General features: G+C 35.4%; 1 protein-coding gene across 4 annotated transcripts in view; it reads left to right on the top strand.

Annotated features, from left to right (window-relative positions):
- Window positions 1-25,591, top strand: part of FYN (FYN proto-oncogene, Src family tyrosine kinase) — a 444,200-nt gene that overhangs the window by 222,457 nt on the left and 196,152 nt on the right. For all 4 annotated transcript variants that reach the window (XM_053710873.1, XM_053710870.1, XM_053710872.1 and 1 more), the window contains exon 2: window positions 9,508-9,575. The gene's annotated coding sequence lies outside the window, so the exon portion shown is untranslated. The remainder of the gene's footprint in view (window positions 1-9,507; window positions 9,576-25,591) is intronic.

Genomic DNA, 25,591 nt, shown 5'->3' with positions numbered 1-25,591 from the left:
CAAAATCCCCTGCTAAATACATGCAGGTGCAAAATACTCATTGGTTAAGTTGGATAAAGGAAATTGCTTATTTTAATTACCATCAAATGCGATTGCTTATAAAAGTATTTCCCTAAGCTCTTTACAAAGCCCACTCCATCATTTGTACAATGGGGGGATATAAATTGCTTCCCTATTTCAGATACATATTTGTGTTTTTATGTCATTTCAAACATAATTATATAGAATCTTGGTGATACTTTCATTGTGACTAATAAATTGGAAAATGTAGCATGACTCATTCTGTGTATTAACTACAGGAAGTGGGCAGCATTTGTCAAGCAATTCATGAGTACATATAACACGGTAACATGGCATATGAAATGTAAACTGTAAAAAAAAAAATGTTACCTGATATGTTGGGTTCATAAAGGCTTATTGATATTTATTTATCACATTTTTTTTCTGAAGTATAAATGTAAAGAATTTCACATCAATAGGTAATTAATTATATGGCTGAATTCTGTACCCAGTTTAGCATCATCTTGGAAATTGTTTTACATATAATGTACTCCTGTACCTCCAGAGTGGTTCCTAAAATGTTCCACTGGGGTAAAAATTTTCACGACTTGCTTGCAATTCTGTTTTATGTATAATGTTTGTAACTTTTAATCTCACACCTGTCTTTAACTTTATTAGATGTTGCATTGGCTGGTTTGTACAGTTGGTAGTGAGACATTAAAGGGACACTGAACCCACATTTTTTCTTTAGTGATTCAGATAGAGCATGCGATTTTAAGCAACTTTCTAATTTACTCCTATTATCAAATTTTCCAAATTCTCTTGGTATCTTTATTTGAAAAGCAAGAATGTAAGTTTAGATGCCGGCCCATTTTTGGTGAACAACCTGGGTTGTTCTTGCTGATTGTTGGATAAATTCACCCATCAATAAACAAGTGCTGTCCAGGGTCTGAACCAAAAATTGTGTTGCTCCTTAGCTTAGATGCCTTCTTTTTCAAATAAGATAGCAAGAGAACAAAGAAAAATTGATAATAGGAGTAAATTAGAAAGTTGCTTAAAGTTCCATGCTCTATCTGAATCATGAAATGAAAAAATTGTGTTCAGTGTCCTTTTAACTCCCTCTTTGCTATGAAATATTAAGGGCTAGATTACAAGTGGAGAGCTAATTATGGCTCATGCACTAACTGCGCTCAACTTTGGATTTTTGTGCGCGTTGTGTACCACATGTATTACAAGTTGAATGTAAAATCTTTTTGCTTGTGCGATGTGCACAAAAAGCAGAAGTTACTTTATCACAATTGCGTTAACATATTCCTCCATAGACTTCAGTGTAGCGCGAAAAGTGGAGAAAAGAAAATAACACTCTACTCGGGCGCAAACCTGATTGCTTTTTCTCAGGTGCACTAACCCGACATGAAATATGAATATTTCACATTACAATGTTCTTCACATAGCAGAATATGTTCTATTTATTCTTTGCACTGGTGTTACAAAGTTGAGTGTAAATATCTCTTTCGCGGAAGCGAATTTTGCCCTCAACTTAATTGTAACGTAATCTGACCCATAGTTATTAAATGTGAATATTGCATAAAATGATTTTACATGTTTAACTGCAGAGGGCTCCAATGTCAATATATGTATACATACTGTATGTATTTACCTGTTTATATGTGTTTTACTGTATATTTACTCAACATATTTTACATTCCAATGTTCTTCACTTACAGTATAATGTCCTTTTAAATTCTTAAATACATATTTTTATTTATATATATATATATATATATATATATATATATATGTGTGTGTGTGTGTGTGTGTGTATGTACCTATACCTGTATATCTATTCCTATAGATAGATGTATATATATATGTATTTTACACGAACTGTATCAGATATATATATATATATTTAATATTAAAAAGTAGATTATTTTCAATGTGATATCCTTTGTTGAAAATCCATATCTAAATAGGCTCAGTAGCTGCTGATTGATGGCTGCACTTAGATGCCTCGTGTGATAGGCTCACCCATGTGCATTGCTGTTTCTTCAACAAAGGATGTCTAAAGAATAAAGCAAATTAGATAATGTAAGTAAATTGGAATGTTGAAAATTGTACTCTCTATCGGAACCATGAAAGAAAAATTTTGTGTTTCATGTTACTTTAAAGAAACTTATTTTGTAATGCAAAATTTAAAAAAAAAAAAAAAAAAAAAAAAGATTTTCTTTGTTTGAAAATGACACAGGAACCACTACCTCTGGAGCTTTCCGTTGCATTTCTTGCGAGATTGCGGTAGCAATTAGCACTCAGAGAATTAACCAGATATCTGATAATTTTCTAAAAGTGCCCCAAAATGCCCTCGAAAAAAAGGGCATTATAGTTTTTGGGATCTAAAGTTGGCAGCAGTGGGGTGTTACAAAAAAAAAGTGCCTTTACATTGCAGTCTATGGGAACTGTGTGTATAAATATATATGTATATGCTTATATGCATATATATTTATGTGTTAGTATGTGTATATACAAATATTAACACATATTCATATACATATATATATATTTAAAGATGCTGCCATCGCAGCCCTACTTACCCCTTCTCTGTGCGAGGTTCTGATGCTGTCTCTGACGGCATCAGAACAAGGCTCCCATTGGAGCCTATGGAAGCGCTGTCTCATGGGCGCAATGCTTCTACCAGCACACAATAGCGTGCGCTGGTATTACACAGTGGAGCGCAAATATCGCTTTCATTAATTATTTAACGCTCCACTTTTAATCTGCCCAATGTGTTTTTGCAAATTAAGTGATACTTTATGTGTATATTAGGACACAAGTTATATTAAGCTACTCCAAAAAATTATCTAAAAATATGCTGATAAAACCCCCTAAAACATTTAGGATAATGTAAGCCAGCTCTTTTTTTTTCATTTTTTTTTATATTCATTTTTATTATATATTTCAACATGTTTATACAGATACATTTGATTTCAAAAGAATAAGTAAAGAAAATTAGGCCAACAATTGACAATTCAAGTATTCCTACATGTGAGCAAAATAACCTAAAAAAAAAAATTTTCATGTTGAAATATTTTTGTTTCTGAATTTTTTAACTACTTCTGTTATCTCAATTCCATACAAAAAAAACCAAAAAAAAAAAAGAAAAAAAAAAAAAACCTAGCACCTCAAAACAAAACAAAACAACAAACAAAAAAAAAAACAAAAAAAAGGGAGGGGAATTTTCCTCAGTCTTCCCTCCCCTCCCCCATCCACTCCCCTGAGTCTGATCCATTCACCATAGCCCCAATAGAACCAGCTCTGTGTTTTGAAAGGGAAATATAATATAGTCTATTTCTGTGACCGGGAGGGATTTAATAAATGGTGCCCATTTACCAAAGAATTTTCTGATGTCAATTTCATTAATGATGTTCGTGTCACGTTGCTCTAAAATGCATTGTTTTTTAAGGTAATTTTTTATTTCTACCACCGAAGGTAATTCTTTCGTTTTCCATTTTTTAAACATTTGATATCTAGCTGCTAAAATGGAAACACTTATTATCTTTTCATTCAGATGTTGTTCTGCCTGATTGTCGCAGCAAAAAATGATTAAACTTGCTGATAACTCAAAGGGAGAAATCGCCAGAATTGTCTGATCAGGGGGCATTTAAACATCATATGCATGATATCGGCCACGGCCAGAGAACATTTCGGACACTTATGAAATTTCAAGTTCTGAAGCTTATGTCCTTTTTCTGGTGTGTAATGAAATTTATGTAACAGTTTAAGATGCGCTTCTCTCCATGTCGCTGAGAGAGTGGCTTGAGCCACTTTGTGAATGGATTTTTGGATAAATTTACAATCAATATACTCTAGTGCCGTGATTGCTCTCCAGTCTTGAGCAATTTTCTCTAATGTGAGTTTCCCTTCTTCAGCTCCTAAGAGATAATAGCAATAAGAAATGGACATACGGCCCTTCTTAACTAGTGTAAGCCAGTCCTCTAGGTCGCCCAGCTCCCAGTTCCACTCCCCCTCCCTCAGTAACCCGGATACATAATGCCTTACTTGCAGAAAAGCATAAAAGTCCTTGTTAGAGAATAAAACTATTTTTAATTTCTTCAAATGTTCTGAGACACTTGTTCTCTTCATCAATAAATTGTGTTATCGTTTTCAGTCCCACTGAATACCACTTTTTAAAGATAGCTGAGTCCAGACCGGCTTGGAATAGTGGATTACCTCTTAGAGGAAGATATTTGGAAACCTTGCAGTTAAAAGAGAGAAGCTTCCCTATCTTCCACCACGCCTTTAATGGATTAAAAAACGCTTTGATTTTCTTAATTCTAAGTGGCATGTCCTTTGGAGCGCAGTGTAATAGTGCGCCAGGTAAGTATGGATCGCAGATACTCTCTTCCAATGCATTGTTTAGAACATAATTGTTGCCGGAGATCCAATCTGCCGCAATACGTGCTAAAAAAGAAAGATTATACAGCCGCAAATTAGGTAATGCGAATCCTGCAAATATCTTGGCTTGTGTCAATTTATTCAGGGCTATCCTAGGTTTTCTCTTTTGCCATATGAAGCTTCTAAGCCAGCTATTTAAGCTTCGAATGTCCCTATCCAATAGCATTATTGCCGTATTCTGTAGTATATACAACAATTTAGGAAGAAGGATCATTTTGAACACAGCTATCCGTCCTGATATAGAGAGGGGTAGGTTTTCCCAAGTCTTCAATTTATCTTTAAATGTTGTAAGAATTGGAGGGATGTTGAGGTTGTATAAGTCGAGTGGATTCGTAGGTATTGCTATACCTAAATACTTAAATGAATCCTTGACTATTCTAAAGGGGCTGTTCAAAAAATAATCTTTGTTCTTTCGAAGCCAATAGATCTCTGATTTGTTTATGTTTGTTTTATACCCAGAAAATAGGCCAAATTGATGAATAATTTGTAAGAGCTTGGGTATATTAACTCGAGTGTTTGACAGATACACAAGAATGTCATCCGCGTATAAAGCTAATTTCATCTCCTGTCTACCTATCCTGACACTATCCAACTGTGACCTGATCTTAATAGCCAGTGACTCAATAGACAAGTTAAAAAGGAGGGGAGAAAGGGGACAGCCCTGTCTAGTTCCTCTATTAAGCACAATTTGTGAAGAAACAATGTTATTAACAATTATACTGGTAGAGGGGAGAGTATACAAATTTAAAATAAATTTAAGAAAATTACCTTTGAACCCAAATTGACCTAGCGAAGTGAAGAGATGATCATGCTGTATTGAATCAAAAGCCTTTTCCGCATCAATAGCCACAATAGCTAAGTCTGGGGTATGTTCCCCTTCCTCCCTCTCCTCCCTTTCAACATTAAAAAAATATTCTGTTACCACTAAGACTTCTCTAATTTTTGCTGAAGAATTACGTGAATTTAGGAAGCCTGCTTGATCTTTATGTATAATACTTGGTAAAATCATTTGCAATCTTTTGGCCAAAATAGACATAAAGACCTTGTAGTCCACATTTAGTAGAGCTATTGGTCTATGACTCCCTTTGTGCTGGATCTTTTCCACCTTTAAGAATAAGAGTTGTGTAAGATGCTGAGAAGGGTAAGCCAGCTCTTTTTAAAAAACTATCCAACTTATGTTTTGTTATTAGGGTCCATCTAATCACTCATCTTTTATTCTTTTTCCATGGATCTATATCTTTATTTACACCTTTTCTCTGTTACTTTTCAACTCTACTCCGCCTTCACAGCCCACTGTATCTCTTCACCATCTCATCCCATTTCACCCTAACTACCAGTATCCCTTTCTCCTTCCAGTCATCAGTCCTATCGCCTTCTTTGCCCAGCCAAATATTAATTCCTAATGCATACATTTTCCCTTCACTCTTCGCCAGTTTGGCACCTTGCCAAACCTTCAACACAACTCATTATTGTCTTAGAATTCTGCAGTTATATAGCCTTGGTTAAATTCTTCATTTAATCAATTTTGTACAGAATCCTAAGTTTAAAAGCAATGCTGAGTTGTGACACATGCAACTGAATATAACAGAGTGCATTGTTGTAAATCTAGCCAAAATGGCCGTGGGCACTGTGCCCACCTAAATTGTATGTTTGGCAGATAAGCACTGAACTGCAGAGACTCCATTGCTTTTTCTTTAAAAGTGACTTCTCTTTGCCAAGATGACTTAGAAATATGTAATCTTTTTTTTCCCTTTAGTGCCACTTTAGAGGTTATTAAAACTACAAGATTAGGTATTATAACCCAGAGAAATAAGAGTCTGCAGCAAAACTGCTCACACAACATGTTTGCTCATTAAACTGTCCCCTTCAGTGGAAATTGAAATTATCTCTACTTCATTTAACTGGGGTTTGTGTGTTGAAGACGTATTTAATAAATGTAGACAAATTCTTGTTTCTGGTGGCATGCACAATTACTGATCCTTGGAGCCTTTGTTATGAGAAAGTTTCAGCTGGATGAAGAATTAAGAAAGTACTTAGCACCATATATTTCATGTGGAAAAAAATGAAGTTCAGAAAGTGTATGTTATCAAGTATGCCAGGAAACTTAAAGGAACAGTACATTCTCAAATGTGAAATATAAAATTCAGAGCATGCATGTCTGTAATGCATTAGAAGCAAGCAAACTTAATACATACTGATTTTTTTTTTTAAACCTTTTGTCTATAATACAGACTCAAAGTGATTTGGAAGTCAAAATTAAACTAAAGGAACATGATACCCAAATGTTAAAGCACTTGAAACTGACCCAGTATAACTGTAAAAAGCTCACTAGAAAATATCACCTGAACATCTCTGTGTAAAAAAGGAAGATGTTTTACCTCAAATTTCCTAAGTATTCACAGCTCAATGTAAAGAGACTAGGGATGGACGAATGTTTTGCAACATTTGAAAATTTAAACAAATTTAAACACATTTCTAATGTTTGCACAACATTCTAATATTGGTTTAATGTAATAGTATTTCTAATGCTTTCTTTAAATGTAATATCCAATTCGAATTGTGCAATATTCAAATTTGAAAATTAAAATGTATATATTTGTAATGGTATTTCTAATGCTCTCTTTAAATGTAATTTTCGAAATTATGCAATATTGGAATTTGAAAAATTTGAATCTATATATTTCTAATGTTCTCTTTAAATGTAATATTCGCATTATGCAATATTCAAGATAGAAACATTCAAATTAATATATTTGTTTCTGTTATGTATCAATTTACTAAATTCAAAAACAAAAGCAAAATTTAGCCACCAATCAAAAAGCGCTACCCAGGGTTCTGAACTTTAAAATGGGTCGGCTCCAAAGGCTTATATTCCTGCTTTTCAAATAAAGATACCAAGAGATCGAAGAAACATTGATAATAGGGTTAAAATAGATAGTTGCTTAAAATTGCATGCTCTATCTGAATCATGAGAGAGAAAAAATAGGTTTAGTTTCCCTTTAAGTGTTTACAAAACACAGAACACTGCCATACAAACATTCAATTTTGTGCATTACTGCTTTGGTTCACTACTAGACTTTGCTATATTGTTTTAAAGGGAATCAGAAGGGATTAGAGAAAGCAAACATGGTTTAGTTAGGAATGATTTTTGCACAGAGGTAAACTTTGTCACCGATCCCATACAATACCTGTCATGCTGGTTATGCTGATAGTTTGTTATTTATAATACTGTTATGTGAGTATATAATAGATGGAACTGCCATTGTTTAATGAATATCAGTGTATAAATTCAGGTTCTAAAACTTGTAAATTTAATGCTGACAAGCATAGCTTACATTTTATATTGAGAAGAATGAGTACACCATGATCACATAAGAAACAGTGGACTGTTTCAATAAAGGTCATTTAGATATCATTAAAATCTCTTGCTCAGCATTTTTGTAACAACTTTGATGTAGAGTTTAATGAAACTATAAACCAAAACAGTATAAAGAGATGCATCTGTCATCCACAAAAATACTAGACAACAAACAGTTTATCGGGTCCGGTGGCATATGGGTTCATCATCAGAACTCAAAAGACCTAAACAAGGGACCAAGAGGACAATTTGACTCAGCATTAGGGACCTTACACCTTACACCTGGCCCTTCAGCCCTTCTGTCCCCCTTATACCTACATCAGAACAATGGATCATACCCATGGCCTGGATTTATTTTCAGTCTCACTCCAATTATATTTATGTCTTAGGATCCCTAATTCCTTTTTTTTTTTTTTTTTAACTAATTAGGATTCTTCATTTGCCTCCATTTCTGGTGGTGAACTATCTGTTGATCTGCCTCCTGCTCTGTCACAAATGTTTTTGTCAAAGTTCTCCAAGAAAGCCTGTAATGTGCAATAGAACTCCTCTATGTCCAATATGCAGAATACTACAAACCCAGCAGTAGAGTGACTTCTTTGAAGTATTAATAGAAGGAATTAGTGACAAGAATTAGCAATGTTAGAAGCAGTCATGTCATGACTATGTACCATGGAGCACAAGGGGGGGTCGATGGATCTTGTGAAAGGCTGTCGCCTAAAGTCCCATTGGCTCAGATCCGGGCTAAAAGATCATAAGCTCAGCAAAAATTATATCAATCTGATCAGCTTATATTAAAGGAAAAGTCTAGTCAAAATTAAACTGTAATGATTCAGATAGAGCATGCAATTTTAAGCAATTTTCTAATGTGCTCCTATTATCATTGTATCTTCTTTCTCTTGGTATCTTTATTTGAAAAAGCAAGAGTGTATGCATAGGAGCTGGCCCATTTTTGGTTCAGTACCTGGGTAGAACGTTCTGATTGGTGTCTAAATGTAGCCGCCAATCAGCAAGCGCTACCCAGGTGCTGAACAAAACATTTGACGGCTCCTAAGCTTACATTCAAATAAAGATACCAAGAAAAAATAATAGGAGTAAATTAGAAAGTTGCTTAAAATTGCCTGCTCTATCTGAATCATGAAAGTTTAATTTTGATTAGACTATTCCTTTAAGACACCCAAAGGCAGTTTTCGGTAGAAAATGATGCCGCACAGTCCAAAAAGATAATTGGCGGATTATTTGGATCTATTACAGAGTCTCAGATAATGCGACCTGTCATGGCCGCCACCCAGAACCCCCCTTCAAAGAATTTTTTTTTATACAGTTTTAGAAAATATATGACAAATAATAACAATGTTTTGCTTATAAAAAACATTGTTGTACTCTGTCTTGCTTGCAAAAACATCAAAACTCCTCACATAAAACTTAGATTCCTTACATTTTGACCACGTAGACTAAGGATATCTGTATTTGGCAGCCACAATTCATAATTCATTTTGTGTTTATCAAATAGCTAAAGACAATTTCACATTAAAATATTTGTGAGGTAATGCAACTGGAGAGAAAATTATAAACAAATGCTAGATTAGTTTTCATTACTGCATAAGTATACACATATTTAACCCAATTGAAAAGGGTTATGTTTATTACTTTTTGATGACTTCAACAATAATTTAGTTATTTATATTCTTCTTTTTTAGGATCCCTACAACAGCTGTGCTGGAAGCAATGTGGTGAAATCAAGTTACAGTGGCTTAGGGAAATATTGGTAAGTTGTTTTTTTATATTTACTTTGAGCAATATTCAGTGTTTCTGTTAATTTATTTTTTAATATTTGGTGAAGGGCTTCTGTGAGGAAATTGTTAATAGAAAGTCTGTATCTTTTTAGAGTAGTTGTTCAGTTGCTAGATATCTCCTGGGGAATACAAGGTTTTCACATTTCAAGCTTCACTGCTGTTGCGCCGTCCCAGCATTTTAAAGCTTTGGGTGTGACATTGGGTTATCTGGAGTCCTAGTTGGCTTGGGGAGGGAGGCACTAAATGAAACATCAAGAACACAATAACATCAATTTAGACGAATAAATAAATATATATATTCATAGTTATAGGAAATAATCAAAGGTAAAAATGTCTGTTCTCTCCAAATTTATGCAATCTCTTAAAAGAAATGTCTCCTGCAATCCTAATACATTGAAAAAATAGACAAAAGTAATACACTAGCGTCACAAAAGCAGATCCTGGTCACCTGAATTAGAGTATTTAATCCTCAACGAGATTGCTGTCTCAGTTTCTCTACCATGATCTTTGTCTCCTTATTTGCCGTTCTGTAGGGAGTGTATGCTTGTGTAATCCACTACTGGAACGCCAACATCGCCCCACTATATCACCTAACAAGTCCCAGAGGTAATAAATCTCGCTTGGGAAGGCATCTTTAGGGGCTGCAATTGTTTAAGTCTGTGTAATTCAGAAGAGAGGGAATGATAGCTGAAAGACTGTGATATGCAAGAGATGTAATTGTGAATCAGATCGTAGAAGATGTGGAAGCTTTGAATAAGTCATATTAGTCTGATCATCTAAAGGTACTGTGTGAAAAAAAGCCTAAATTGCTCATACAGATTTTTGTACTTGTCGGGTTGCGCTTGTATTATGAGTTGAAAGTGAACTGTTTTGCCTCACGTGCTAACCTGACGAGCGCAAAAAGCCGAAGTAAGAATATTGTGTGCGCGTTCTTGTTTTTTCCCCATATAAGTCAATGGAGCAAAAAGTGTTTTGAAGGTCTTATTTTTTTTGTTTATTGCCGGCAGAAGAGAGAGAGCCGTCTTCACAATTAAGGCCCTTTTGGAGTGGGTCATAAATGCAGCTTTTTATACAGACCAGCAGAGGTGAAAGCCGTCTCCGCAAGGGCAGACCATTATAAATGGGCAGTTATTGCATTGAGCACACTGCATTTACAATGCTGAATCCACTTGGCCCTAGGGTAGGAGTCCTGTTAAACTTACTACACTATTATCATCACAGTCCATGCTCTAACCCCTTTGATAACCATTTTTTTTTAAGATGTGTATTAACACCATCTATCCTTAGTTGACAGCACGGTAAGTACAATTGTACCAACATTTATTTATGTTAAATTGGAAGAGTGATGGATAGCTACCACTGTGCTCAAAAGACCACCAGCAACATTCCTGCACGTTTTTTTTTACTGCTGGCTTTGGCAGTGTTTATGGAGGATGAAGTAGTAAAAAGGTAAACCTTCTATTATGGTGCTACCTATTAAGTATATTTATACATAAAGTCCAAAACACATTTATTTATTTTAAATTGCCACTCCATGCTACTACTCCTTCCACGTCTGCCCTATTTTCTTTTTCAAAGACCACCAGCAGTACAGTGCTACTGCGCACAGGCTTTTAAAGAGAAGACGGGCACATAGCTTTGATGATATGACTCTTAATAGCCAAATAGGTGACAGTAATACTGCTAAGCTATTTATTTTATTTCACATAGTGGAGTAGCACATAGTGAAGTTGCATGTTCAGCCCTGTCATGGTGCTATCATGTGGCAATATATAGCTTATCCTGGGCCTTGGTCTGGTTCCTGTATTAGGGCCCCTACTGTCCTCTGGTGTTCTCCTTATATATTATATTCCAGCTGAAGCCAAAACCAACATTTTGCCATAAAGCATTTAATTTAGTTCCCATATATGGGTTCTAATATGTGGGTATGATATGTTTGTGTGTATGTATGACATTTCTTGTGTGTGCATGCGTGCATGTATCTATTGCAGGGGGGCCTCATCTTGAAAGTTTTGCCAAAGGGAAGGCTGTAAGGAGATAATGCAGGGACAGATACACTGAACAACAAAAGTCTTTTGAAAGCTTTACTGAATGATAAGTAAAGGAACAGTTGGTTGTTTAAATTGAAGATCACAGAAACAGCAAGTTTGAACATAGGCCCAAGGCAGAACATTAAAGTCTTATTCACATTTCAGAATACTTTAATAGGTTGCAGTAACAAAATGTGCATGGGCTGAGTAACCTTTTATAGGAACTCCCACACTATTGGCTCCAGATGGGAGTCCCGGTAATTAGTACTTGGCCCTTTTTAATCTAGGCCGTGCATCTAGAGAGCTGCAGCAGCAGCTGTTGGAGTTGATTTTTGGCGTCCCTCCAATTGGGATGCCGAAACTGAAGTCTTTACCCTTGGCGTTTGCCGAGACTGGGAGCAGGGGCAGCGGTGACTGCAGGTAAAAACCTGACAGTGGTCCACTGTGTAAGACCTCTGCTCTAAACTGTACAACTGATAACCAGAGATTCAGGTAGTCCAACAGTTTAAATAGGAGATACTCCTCTTTCCAGTGAGACATCACATGTCCCTCTATGTTGCACAGTGTCGGAGGTAAGAACCCTTTTATCAGCTTATCCCATGGATCAGGCTCTGGATAAGTGCCTCAGCAAGAAGGGGTATTTGCCCCCTCTTGCTCCTCATACTAGCGATCCCTGTGGGCAGCAGATAATTGTAATTGTAACATTTATATTTATTACTTTATTTAGCATGTGCAAGTATTTAAATAAACAGTCTACTTGAAAATTGTTATTGTTTAAAAAGATAGGTAATCCCCTTAATACCCATTTCCCAGTTTTGCATAACCAATACTGTTATATTAATATACTTTTAGCATTGTAGCCAATGTGTGCTGGTACCTGCATAACTCCACTGGAGTGAGCACAATGCTATCTATATGGCACACATGAATTAGCACTGGCCTGGCTGTGAAAAGCTAATAAAATGCACTGAGATAAGAGGAGGCCTTCAAGGACTTAGAAAGCAGCCTATGAGCCCACCTAGGTTTAGCCTTCAACAAAGAATACCAAGAGAACAAAGCACATTTGATAATAAAAGTAAGTTGGAAAGTTACATGCCCTATCTGAATTATGAAAGTTTAATTTTGACCTTACTGTCCCTTTACTTCCCATTAAAGCGAGTGAATTACATATAAAAAGTATTTTAAGATGTACAAAACTGTCATACATTTATTTTAAAAAATGCTATTAATTTGTTCCCCTGGCCGCAGCCTTAGATGCTGCTTTTTTCTATTTTACTCTGCACGGAGCGCTTCTTCCAATCAGATCGAGCCTGTACGCCTTTTCTCCATAGACACGGTTCTAGAAACAGACTGAGTGTGCGGGATCTTCACTCTACTCAGGACACTGCACTGTAAACTGTAGTTGTATATGCTATAGGGTGATTCCTTCCTTTTAATATGAATGCTTGGTCTGATGGTACGGAAAAAAAATCATAAAGATGGCCAATTTTTTGTATATCAATAAAAATTTTATTGCTAGAAAAGCATGTCAGCTAGAAAATGATAAAGTCAGACGTGTACCATTTTTAGTGCTTTATGAATTTGTTAGTTTGTGGGATAAAATTGCTTTTGGCTTTTGTTTCGTCCCCTACAGGGCACATTCTATTTTTATCCCCATGTAGTTTGCTTTTCTTTTAACATTTCTTTATAATTTTAAGCCCACAGCTTTTGATTTGTTCAGCTTCATTTAACAAAGTCACCTGGTTGCTAGCTTGCTGCATGAATTATGGAAAGAATGGATGCTATGGGGGATCGAATGCTCGTATTGATCCATCCATGTTGCTTAGCAGTTTTGTCCTTTGTGAGCATTTACAGTCATTGTCATTATCTCTTTTCTTGCATATATTCCTTACATTTGCATTTTCACAAAACATTACATGCGTTAGTAGGGATGCCGCATCTTCTTATAAGGATTTATATTAGAACTTCCTTGCACAGAGTGCAGATATGCTCCTTGTATTTTCTAAAAAAATATTTGTACAAGGGTATTATCGTGTCTTGTGAGATGGTCAGGTTATATCATCTAGTATAAAAAAATATAGCTTTATTACCATTTTGCTGTTTTATCTGTTTTTCTTATATTACTGTTCACGTTTGAGTTTGTTTTTCTTTTAAACGTAGAGTGACTTAATGTTGTAAGGTCACCTTGAATAATATGTCATCTGTCTCACCTAAATCGCACATTGGCAATAGCAGGGGTTGACATGTTTCGATTATATTTAGGTGCAACATTAAAGGAATAGTCCAGTCAAAATTAAAACTTTCTTTTTAAAACTTTTTTTAAAACTTTTTATTTGTTCTTTTGGTATCTTTATTTTAAAAGCAGGAATGTAAGCTTAGGAGCCGGCCCATTGGGTAGCACTTGCTGATTGATGGCTAAATGTAGAATCATGAAAGCAAAAAATTTGGGTTTCACATCAGCTTAATTTAAAAAAAAGAAAATAAATATTACAGCCATGAATATACAGCCTCATGCTATATAATTAAAAATGAATCTATATTTCAGGATGAATAACCTTTAGATTATAATTTATGTTTAATGGAAACTATCTTTAGATAGATTTTTCTTTAAAAAGCAATTTATTAAAAAAAAATCCTATTTAAATTTAAAAAAATCAGATTTTTTTTTCTTTTATTGTATTTTAAAATAATTGATTTTTATCCACCCTGGCTATTACTAATTCCATTCATTCAAGATAATTATTAAAATTTGATTAAAGGGATATTAACCCCACATTTTTTTTCTTTCATGATTCAGAGAGAGCATGCAATTTTAAGCAACTTTCTAATTTACTCCTATTATCAATTTTTCTTTGTTCTCATGTTATCTTGATTTGAAAAAGCAGTAATAAAAGGTTAGGAGCCGGCCCATTTTTAGTTCAGCACCTTGGTAGAGCTTGCTGATTGGTTTGCTACATTTAGCCACAAATCAGCAAGTGCTACCCAGGTGCTGAACAAAAAATGGTCTGACTCTAAAGCTTACAGTACTGCTTTTTCAAATCAATAGAGCATGAGAACAAAGAAAAATTGATAATAGGAGTAAATTAGAAAGGTGCTTAAAATCTCATGCTCTATCTGAATCATGAAAGAAAAAAATTGGGTTTAGTATCCCTTTAAGGTTTTTATAGGTTTTTAGTCTTGAATGTCATTGCTTCAAAAAAAGATATTTTAAGGTGGTAGCCTACATTTAAAGTAATTTTGGATGGCACAGTAACTCATGTTGCTCCATAACTATTTAAGGGAACAGTTAATGTAAAAAATTTGTTTTACATAATAACAGCTTTAAAAATCAAAATATTTTATAGATTTTAGCCCTCAAAGTTGCACTTTACCTGGTCTCCTCTCCAGGCTCTTCTGATCATATCTTCTTTTTTGTAAAAGCGGTTTGCGGATGTGCTGTCTAATCACAGTGGGCCTGATCGCGCTATTGAACTGAATGTTGCGCACTGCCACTCTGGTCTGGTAGCGGGAGATAGCTATATTCTGTTCAATAGCGCAATCGGTTACGCTCTGATTAGACAGCCTGCCCACGAACCGCTTTTGAAAAAGACACGATCAGAAGAGGCTGGAGAGGAAACCAGGTAAGTGCAACTTTGGGGGCTAAAATCTATAAAATCTTTTTGATTTTTAAAGCTGTCGCTAAGATAATGTTGCATAATTCTGCACTATGTGCAGAATTATATAACATTATTGTTTACATTTACTGTTCGTATAATATAACCTAATGGTCTTGTTAACTCAACCTCAGAAAGTTGTTGCTAACAATCTTTTGCTAATACCATAGTACGGAAAATCCTACATGTTGCTAGGATATAGACAGAGGTACTAGTCAATTGTCCAAAGTCCTCTGTATAAGTGATTTGAAGGTTTCATGTATATAACTTCACTGGGTTTCCTGTTTCTATTCTAGGATAATTTATTTTCTGTCTTTTCATATGCATTAAATCAAATGTATTTAAATGATTGGTGATTGTAAAGTTTGATTTATGCAATCTAAGAAAATTAATTTGAGTGTTGATTTATATAGAAATGTAATTATTTAGGTTTCTAATGCCTTGATTACAAGTGTTGCGCTAACTGCAACACAAGTGCGGTATGGATTTTGTTAGACTCCCGCAAGCGTTTTCTGCCTCGCTTGCCTAGTTCCTATGTTGTTAAATATTATTTAATAGGCTATAAAAAACGCTCACAGGAGCCTTCACAAAATCCATATGCATATCCAAATGCAGTTATCGCAACACTTATAATCTAGGCGTAAATTATATAGATAGAATGGTATTTGAGCCCTTATTTATTTACTATGGCTTGTAGGGCGCATGCTTACACATGGCTAAATTGTAAAATATTTGTCTTGCATATCCCTCATTTTATAAAGTTTAAATGTGTTTCTTATACCAATGAGAAAAAAGACAGGGCATAGGGGGTAGGGATGGGCGAATGTGTTTATATTCAAATGTTAGAACGAATGTTATTGTAGAAATTCGATTTGCATTAAAGAATGTTGATAAGAACGAATATTCTTAAAAAGTCTGTTATTTATAGTTTTCAAATGTCACTTTCGAATTTGAATGTCACTTTCAAATTTGAATATTACATTTATAAAACAGTTGTAGACTAGAAATACTTTTTCGAATTTAAATGCTACATTTGAATTTGAATATAACATTCAAATTCGAATATTACATTTATACAACACAGTTGTAGACTAGAAATACTATTTCGAATTCGAATGTCACATTCGAATATTACATTTATAACACACAGTATTAGACTAGAAATACTATTTCGAATTCGAATGTGACATTCGAATGCAAAACAACAAAAAGTATTGGTGCACATCCAACCACTTAAGTCCACTCTTTCATGGCATATTTGTATATGCTTCTGTCTGCCAAATATACTTACATAGCTTCTAATAAGATTGGGATAAACATCTCGCAATAGTATTGGCTTATATTTGAGCTGCAAAAACAAATATACTTCTATCTGCTAAATATACTTACATAGTTCAAATAAAATTGGGATTAACATCTCGCAATAATATTAACTTTTATTTATGCTGCAAAAAAATGTTTGCCTGTAAAAAATGCCTTTAAATGAAATGGGATCTTAGTCACACAATATGATCATATTCTGCTAAGCCAGTCACCACTTACAAGGTGTCCCATAGTAGACTGGTCCTAACACTAACCAGTTTCCACACTGCAGCAAGTCATGGCTACACAGTGTGAATCTTTCTAGCTTATTTAGTATATCACAATTACATTATCTGGAACACACCTGGGTTGGGTGGCGTGCATTAACCAAAGGGGAGGGAATTGGTCAGCTCCCTATTCAAAAGATACAACAAAGGGGTTTTTTGGTTAAGCACACCACAAAAGGACTGTTTAATCTTAACACACATATTGTGGGAGTGCTATCAAAGTGACCAAAACGAATTTGAATATTACATTTATAAAACACAGTATTAGACTAGAAATACTATTTTGAATTAGAATGTTACATTCGAATTTGAATGTAGTATTCAAATTTGAATATTACATTTATTAAACAACGTTGTAGACTAGAAATACTATTTCAAATTCGAATGTGACATTCGAATGTCACATTCGAATTCGAATATTACATTTCTAAATTGGATAGATACATAGCTAAACAATCTATTATTCAAACAAATATTTTTGAATTTTTTTGAAAAATTCGAAAATGAAAATTCGAAAATAGAATTTTATATAAACTTGAAATTCGAACGAACGAATGTTTCAAAATTCATTTTAAATTTCGAATTTTTAGAAACATTCGGCCATCCATAATAGGGGGTACATTTCAGTAAGTAGATTTTGTGCAGGTGCAATGATTTAAAGTAATATTACTATGTATGACAGTGGCACAAAATAATTAACACACATTCTAATTTTGAAGGGCACATGTCTGGCTGTTGACTTTGTGTCACAGATACGTGATAATGTCAGCTGAGAGTGCCCATATTGGGGAATTGTGTATCGACTTAGTCCAAACTTTTAAATGAATATTTTAAAAAATACTATTTTACCCTGCCTGTAAGTCACAATCTTCTCTGCCTGTGTCTTTGGTTTGTTTTTTGTGTTCTAAGATGCAAATATTACCTTTCTAATTACTGTACTATATATACAAAAGTATCAACAATATTGTAAAACTACCTTTAGGTTACATGTATAAGCTGTATTATGACATGTAAATATTGCCTAAATGACATAAGCTATTGTTATTTACACCTGGCTCCATTCCCTTCTCCAAACTGTCCTATTTTAAAGATTCCAATATTCCAAAATCCAAACTGTTCCGAAATCAAAACCTTTTCCAGTCCCAAGCAGTTTGGATAAAGGGTTTTCTACCTCTATCTAACCATATGCCAGTAATGACTACACTTTAATTAGTGGAGAAAATATGAAATAAAAGTGGGGAGGTCACTAGTGGTGTGCCTCAGGGGTCAGGTTTAGTGCCTGTTTTGTGTAATCTAGCTGGCAGTATAAATTGTATTTAATTTTTAGTAATGATTTAATCTTAATTGCTGACTAGGCTCTTTTTTGAATGTCATATTATTCACAATTTGTGTGGGATGCTAATTAAAAAAAAAATCTACAGGTTGCCTGATAATATTTAATTCATATATATAAAACGTTAAAAAATGGATACTATTCTTTAGAAAAAAATAATAATAAAGCAAGCTATGACATTGCTGCTGTGTTTACTAAATGTTAAAAACATGACTTCTTACCCATAAATAAATTGTGGGCTAGATTACAAGTGGCGCACTATTTAACACTCCTGCTGGAGCGTAAACTTTACAAGAAGTAATCTTTTTGTGCACATGTATTAGCTTCAGGACTGGGGATATCACAACCACGCTAACACATTCGCCACATAGACTTTTTAATAAAAAGCAAAGAAGAGAAAAACCTTACACTAATCGCTTGGGAAATAATAACTCTCTCTCTTTTTCTGTTTCTCTCTTTTTCTCTTTCTCTCTTTTTTTTTCTTTTTCTCTGTTTCTCTTTCTTTCTCTATTTTTCTTTCTCTTCTCTTTCTTTCTCCTTTTCTCTTTTTTCTTTCTTTCTCTTCTCTTTCTTTCTTTCTTTCTCTTTTTCTCTTTCTTTTTCTCTTTCTTTCTTTCTTTCTTTCTTTCTCTTTTTCTCTTTCTTTTTCTTTTTCTTTCTTTCTTTCTTTCTTTCTTTCTTTCTTTCTTTCTTTCTTTCTTTCTTTCTTTCTTTCTCTCTTTCTCTCTCCATAGATCCCACAGGTTTTAAACTGATTGTTAAAGGTGCAGTGTACTGTAAAATTGTTTTTCCCTTTATGCATTTCTGATGACTTGTTATACCAGCTGCAGGGTATAAAATGTATGAGAAATACATTTTTAAGGTTTATTTGTGTAAATGAAATTGCTGGTTTTGTGCTTTGAAACCACAGCCTATTACAATGGGTTAAGCTTGCAGGTAACATTATATTGCATTATGTTATCACTCTGTGTACACATACTTAATTTCTTGCGTGAGGGGTGTCCGGAACACGGTCTGACTGCCGGTCAGTGCAAATGGAGAAGATGACCTCCAAATTGTAAATGAGCTCTGCTACTCACAATTACCTGGAGTGCCGTAGCAAAACGGCAGATCAGGCCGTGTGTAATCCAAAGGGTCAGAAAAAAGCAGGCACTGCTCGGTTAGTTGAAAAGTAAAAACATATCTTTATTGTAACACATAAAAAACATAGCGTGTTCCCAAACAGAGGGCAGACATGCATACAAGGCCAGTCTAGACTGGCTGTTTGAGAACACGCTATGTTTTTTATGTGTTACAATAAAGATATGTTTTTACTTTTCAACTAACCGAGCCGTGCCTGCTTGTTTCTGACCCTTTGGATACTTACTTTCTTCCTTATCTTATATTTGTCTGTAAACCAAAGCTTAATACTTAGAGAAAACAATGGGAAATTATAATTGTATTGCTTATCTATTCTACACCACACCGGGAGTGTAATTTCTTCTGCTGACTGTGCTTACATAGGGCCAGATTAAAAGTGGAGTGCTTAATATTGCTTTTGTGAAAGGAATATTTGAGCTCCACTGAGTAATACCAGCACACACTAATGTGCACTGGTATTACAAGTTGACAGCAATGCAAACGCGAGCTCGCGTTTGCATACCTGGGAAACATTGCGCTCATGAGAGTGCGCTTCCATAGGCTCCAATGGGAGCCTCATTCTGATGCCGTCAGAGACGGCATCAGAACGTAAGCACAGCAAAGGGGTAGTGCAATGATGGCAGCAAATTTAAATATATATGTATATGTTTATATACATATATATTTATGTGTTAATATGTGTGTATATACACACACTAACACATAAATATGTATGTATATAAACATATACATATATATTTACTGGGAACACACACTTTTCAGTGCTGTTTAAACACCCCACAACTTTACACCCAAAATACTGCCTAGTGCAGTTATTTTATTAAATAAAAATGCTACAATTTTTATTTTTTTAATAGATTACACTACTCTTTATTTTGGGGGCATTTGGGGCACATTTATAAAATTAACCAGAGATCTGATCTCTGGTTAATTTTCTAAGCGCTAATTGCAACCGCAAGTTTGTGGTAGCAATAACCAGCCACTTGTAATGGCTGATTAACTATCGCTTGCAAACGGGCAAATTTGCCCATTTGGGGCCGCATGATAAATTAGAGCTCCACTTGTAATCTAGCTCATAGTCTGTCAATAGCTAGGACTTAAAGTGATGGTAAATTTGAGCGTAGACTGACCCGTATAGTGGTGGTATCTGAATCATGAAAGTTTAATTTTGACTAGAGTATCCCTTTAAAGTGATGGTAAATCCAAGCGAATAACAAACGCTAGGATTTACCATCACTAAAAATCAAGGGGAGGTTCAGTGATCATAAAGGTTAAAAAGGGTGCTAAACTCACCCTTTCTGTGCCGATACACATAGCTAAACTCAGCAGCTCCAGCCGCCCACAGCACATCAGTCTCCTTCAATGAGGTGACGTTTGCACCTCTAAACCTATAGCCGTGTGTGTCAACTGACAGGTTTCTGTATGCACGCATGGCTATTGGCTTAGAGGTGCAAGCGGCACCTCAATGGTAGAAGATCAATGTGCCGTGGGCGTCCGGAGCTGCTAAGTTTAGCTGTGGGCAACCACACAGAAAGGGTGAGTTTAGCACCCTTTTTTACCATTATGATCACTGAACCTCCCCTTGATTTTTAGTGATGGTAAATCCTAGCGTTTGTTATACGCTTGGATTTACCATCACTTTAAAGGGATAGTCTAGTCAAAATTGAACTTTCATGATTCAGATAGAGGATTCACCTTTCTAATTTACTTCTATTATTGATTTTTTTTTTTTTGTTCACTTGGTATCTTTATTTGAATGTAAACTTAGGAGCTGGACCATTTTTGGTTCAGCACCTGGGTAGCGCTTGCTGATTGGTGGCTACATTTAGACACCAATCAGAAAGTGCTACCCAGGTCCTGAACCAAAAATGGGCCGGCTCCTATACTTACATTCTTGCTTTTTGAAATAAAGATACCAAGAGAATGAAGAAAAATTGATAATAGGAGTAAATTAGAAAGTTGCTGAAAATTACATGCTCTATCTTAATCATGAAAGTTTAATTTGGACTAGACTATTCCTTCAAGTATAGAAACTTTCAGTATAGTTGGGGATACCACAGGTAAATCAGCTATTTCAAATGCTGAAATAAGGGTAAATGAGCTACTTGTAAACAATTTAATACACTACAGCAGGTACAATGAATCATTGGGAACAAATTAAAAGGGAGAAAATTTCTGGGAAAACTGTCCCTTTAATGATTACAAGGAATATGGGACAAATTTGAACATCAACATGTTATGATGCATATGATGTACTAAGGGTTAATAGTGCTAGTATGAGCAGTGCAATACAGACTTTTTCAGTTTACAATGGCAAACATCCATCTTGGATACAATACCAGATATTTACTCTGTTGTATTTCTCTGCCGTGCAGATGTTAGATTAGAGATTAAAAGTTAGATTTGTGCACAGTCCTCGCACAACAGACATTATAATAAGGTCACTAAATAAAAGAGACTGTGTACACAATGTAGACATAGTTAATTGACTATACTCCAGCAGAAATTTGACTTTGTGTAGTATTTAAAGGGATACTAAACCCAAATGTTTTCTTTCATGATTCAGATAGAGCATGTTATTTTAAGCAGCTTTCTAATATACTCCTATTATCATTTTTTATTTGTTCTCTTGGTATCTTTATTTGAAAAGGAAGAATGTAAAGCTTATTTTTGGTTCAGCGACTGGATTGCGCTTGCTTATTGGTGGCTAAATGTAGCCACCAATTAGCAAGCACTACCCAGGGTTTCTTAACCAAAAATGGGCCGGCTCCTTAGCTTAGATTACTGCTTTTTCAAATAAAGATAACAAGAGAGCAAAGAAAAATTGATAATAGGAGAAAGTTGCTTAAAATTACATCCTTTATCTGAATCATGAAAGAAAAATTTTGGGTTTTGTATCCCTTTAACTTATGGAGTGCATGCAAAAGTGGGACTATTCACTAGTGGTATCCCTCAGGTCTGTCGGTGGTGTGCAAGTAGTGGAGTTCTTCATGCGGGTCTGTGCTATAGTAGTTTAATGAAAGTTATATATAAAACTCTCTCTCTCTCTCTCTCTCTCTCTCTCTATATATATATATATATATATATATATATATATATATACACACACATTCACTGGCCACTTTATTAGGTAGACCTGTTTAATTGTTTGGTAACACAAATTGCTAATCACATTGCAGCAACTCAATGTGGTGAAGACAACTTGCTGAAGTTCAAACCGACCATCTGAATGGGGAAGAAAGGGGATTTAAGTGACTTTGAATGTGGCATCGTTGTTGGTGCCAGACGGCCTGGTCTGAGTATTTAAAAAACTGCTGATCTACTGGGATTTTCATGCACAACCATCTCTAGGGTTTACAGAGAATAGTTTGAAAAAGAGAAAATATCCAGTGAGCGGCAGTTGTGTGGACGAAAATGCCTTGTTGATGCCAGGAGACTGGGCAGACTGGTTTGAGATGATAGAAAGGCAAGAGTAACTTAAAAAAAAAAAAAATATATATATATATATATATTTCAAAAATTGAGCAACAGTCATTGCCAGATAAGACAAAGTTCAGAACCTTTCTGTGTGCTAGGGGAGGCTGTCACCTTCGCGACATGCGGTGTTAAAGGGTAGAAGAAAAATATAGGTATAATCAACTCAGTCCATATAGACCAAAGAGAAGAAAGTCTGCGTATTTCTCTTGTTTAACAGCACTGGTCACAACATGCAAGCAAGTAGGCGTATCCAAAAACTGTTGCGGCAGTGATATAAGTTATACTCCAAGAGGATACGATAAACCTCAGACAGTAAACCACATTGACCTTATAGCCCAGCGTGTAGTGATATACTCCAGTGCTAACAGCTACTGAGCTTGCAATTACGATACAGCTCAGAGCAGTACAATGTCAATAAGTAATAATGCAATGTGGGCAAGCAAACAGTTAGGTAGTAAGGTAGCCGTGCATGTTATGTGTAATAGGTGTACTCACAGTGCTGTGGAGTCGCTGATCACCAATGGTTTCTTGTTTTCAAATAAGCCGGGTACAGTCTCTTCAGCGTAGTTCCGATTACACCGCTCAGCCTCTCACTGCTGCACACTCCTCCTCCACACGTAACAATGACGTCAGAATCAGCTGGAGCCCGTGTCGGCCAAGGCGTGCTGATAGAAGTGGAATCCCAGTATTCCACAAAAAAGTGCAAAAAAAGAATTATCCAGTCACATCCAAGTCAGGAGATGAAATCACTCAGAATCCAGTAGAAAAATATAAAAAAAATCCTTTATTATAATTACTCCATAGGATAAAAAATGTATACAAAAAGATCTCAGCAAAGAGAACAGTGTAGAAAGTCTGACCGGTTTCGGCACAACATGGCCTACAACTACGGCCATGTTGTGCCGAAACCGGTCAGACTAACTACACTGTTCTCTTTGCTGAGATCTTTTTGTATACATTTTTTATCCTATGGAGTAATTATAATAAAGGATTTTTTTTATATTTTTCTACTGGATTCTGAGTGATTTCATCTTCTGCCTTGGATTTGCACTGGATAATTCTTTTTTGCATATATATATATATATATATATATATATATATATATATATATATATATATATATTATACTATATATTATACACACACACAAACACATATATAAATCATCACTTGTAATGCAAAGGCAATGAGTGTGCCAGTACCATTCCTTGCACTATATTAAAAATAAAGAGCGAGTTAAAAAATTATTTGGGTGCATTAAGATGTTTTTGATACAATATTTAACTATCCATTCCCACTTTTGATTGCGCTCCAATTGTAATTTAGCCCTAAATGTTTCAATGAAGTTTATGACAGACTGATAGATTGTTACAGAATTGCATTTTTATTATGACAGCTAACAGCAAAACTTTAGAGAGCTAGCAAAGATGGTTAAAAAGTCTCATGTTGCATATTTACATTAATGTGCTTCAGGTCTAATCAGCGAAGGCATTTAAACGTTAAAATGTAACAAGGTTTCATCTCCTAGTTCTCAGCAATCAACTGCCCTTTTGGGAGAAATATCCCAAGCAAATTCAGTACTTAAAAGCTCTGGAAAGACTGACACTTTGAATAAAAACACATTTACTTAATCGATATTGTAATGCTGTAGGCAGATATTCATATTTGGCATTCCCCCTGCCTCAGCGTTTTACGCTAAAAGCACTTATCTGCAAGTTATGCCCAAACCTCTGACAAATTCTTTAAGAAGCAAGTTGCAAATTTAAGCTGCATGTGCTAAATATTGGCTCTAGCAATAATAACAAATTAGGAATTTGAGCCACTAAAGAAGAAAGGTTGAACTTTGCCAGTGCCAGAGAGCTAACTTCCTAAATTCCCACAGCCAACCTTTTATATCTAAGTATTTTTTCCAGGTTGAAGCATACATGTTCTTTATAATACAGTATATACAGTATATATTTATGTTCCTTCACTTTTTCCCTTCACCCTCCCATTCAGATTATGGGGTAGATTAAACAAGCAACGGATGCTGATTTCTACCCCTGCAGTTTCAGGTCCACCTGAAACTTAAAGGGGAAACTTAAAGGGTCACGAAACACAAACATTTTCTTTTATGATTCAGATAGAGAATACAATTTCTCTTGTAAGGTGTATCCAGTCCACAGATTCATCCATTACTTGTGGGATATTCTCCTTCCCAACAGGAAGCTGCAAGAGGATCACCCACTGCAGAGCTGTCTATATAGCTCCTCCCCTAGCTGCCACCTCCCAGTCATTCTCTTGCATCTCTCGACAAGGGAAGCAGCTAGAGAGATGTGGCTGCCTGGAAGGGTCTCTCTATTAACTCCTGGGCCTGCCCTCTTCCCTTCGGGTTGGCCATGGCCATGGCACCAAGAATCTTTACAAAGGTTCTAGGGTCCCTTCTAGCGGTCCTAAGGCCGCGGGCTATAGCAGTGCAGTCTGGAACTCCCTGAAGGCTCAGGGCTTGTGGACTCAGGAGGAGACACTCTTTCCGATAAACATTCTGGAACTAAGAGCGATATTCAATGCTCTTCAGGCTTGGCCTCAGCTAGCTGCGGTCAGGTTCACCAGATTTCAGTTGGACAACATCACGACTGTAGCTTACATCAACCATCAAGGGGGAACAAGGAGTTCTCTAGCAATGTTGGAGGTTTTAAAAATAATTCTATGGGCAGAGGTTCACTCTTGCCATCTATCAGCTATCCATATCCCAGGAGTAGAGAACTGGGAGGCGGATTTTCTAAG

This window comes from Bombina bombina, chromosome 4, assembly GCF_027579735.1.
Source record: "Bombina bombina isolate aBomBom1 chromosome 4, aBomBom1.pri, whole genome shotgun sequence".
Lineage (NCBI taxonomy): Eukaryota > Metazoa > Chordata > Amphibia > Anura > Bombinatoridae > Bombina > Bombina bombina.
This window is presented reverse-complemented; position numbering and strand designations above follow the sequence as displayed.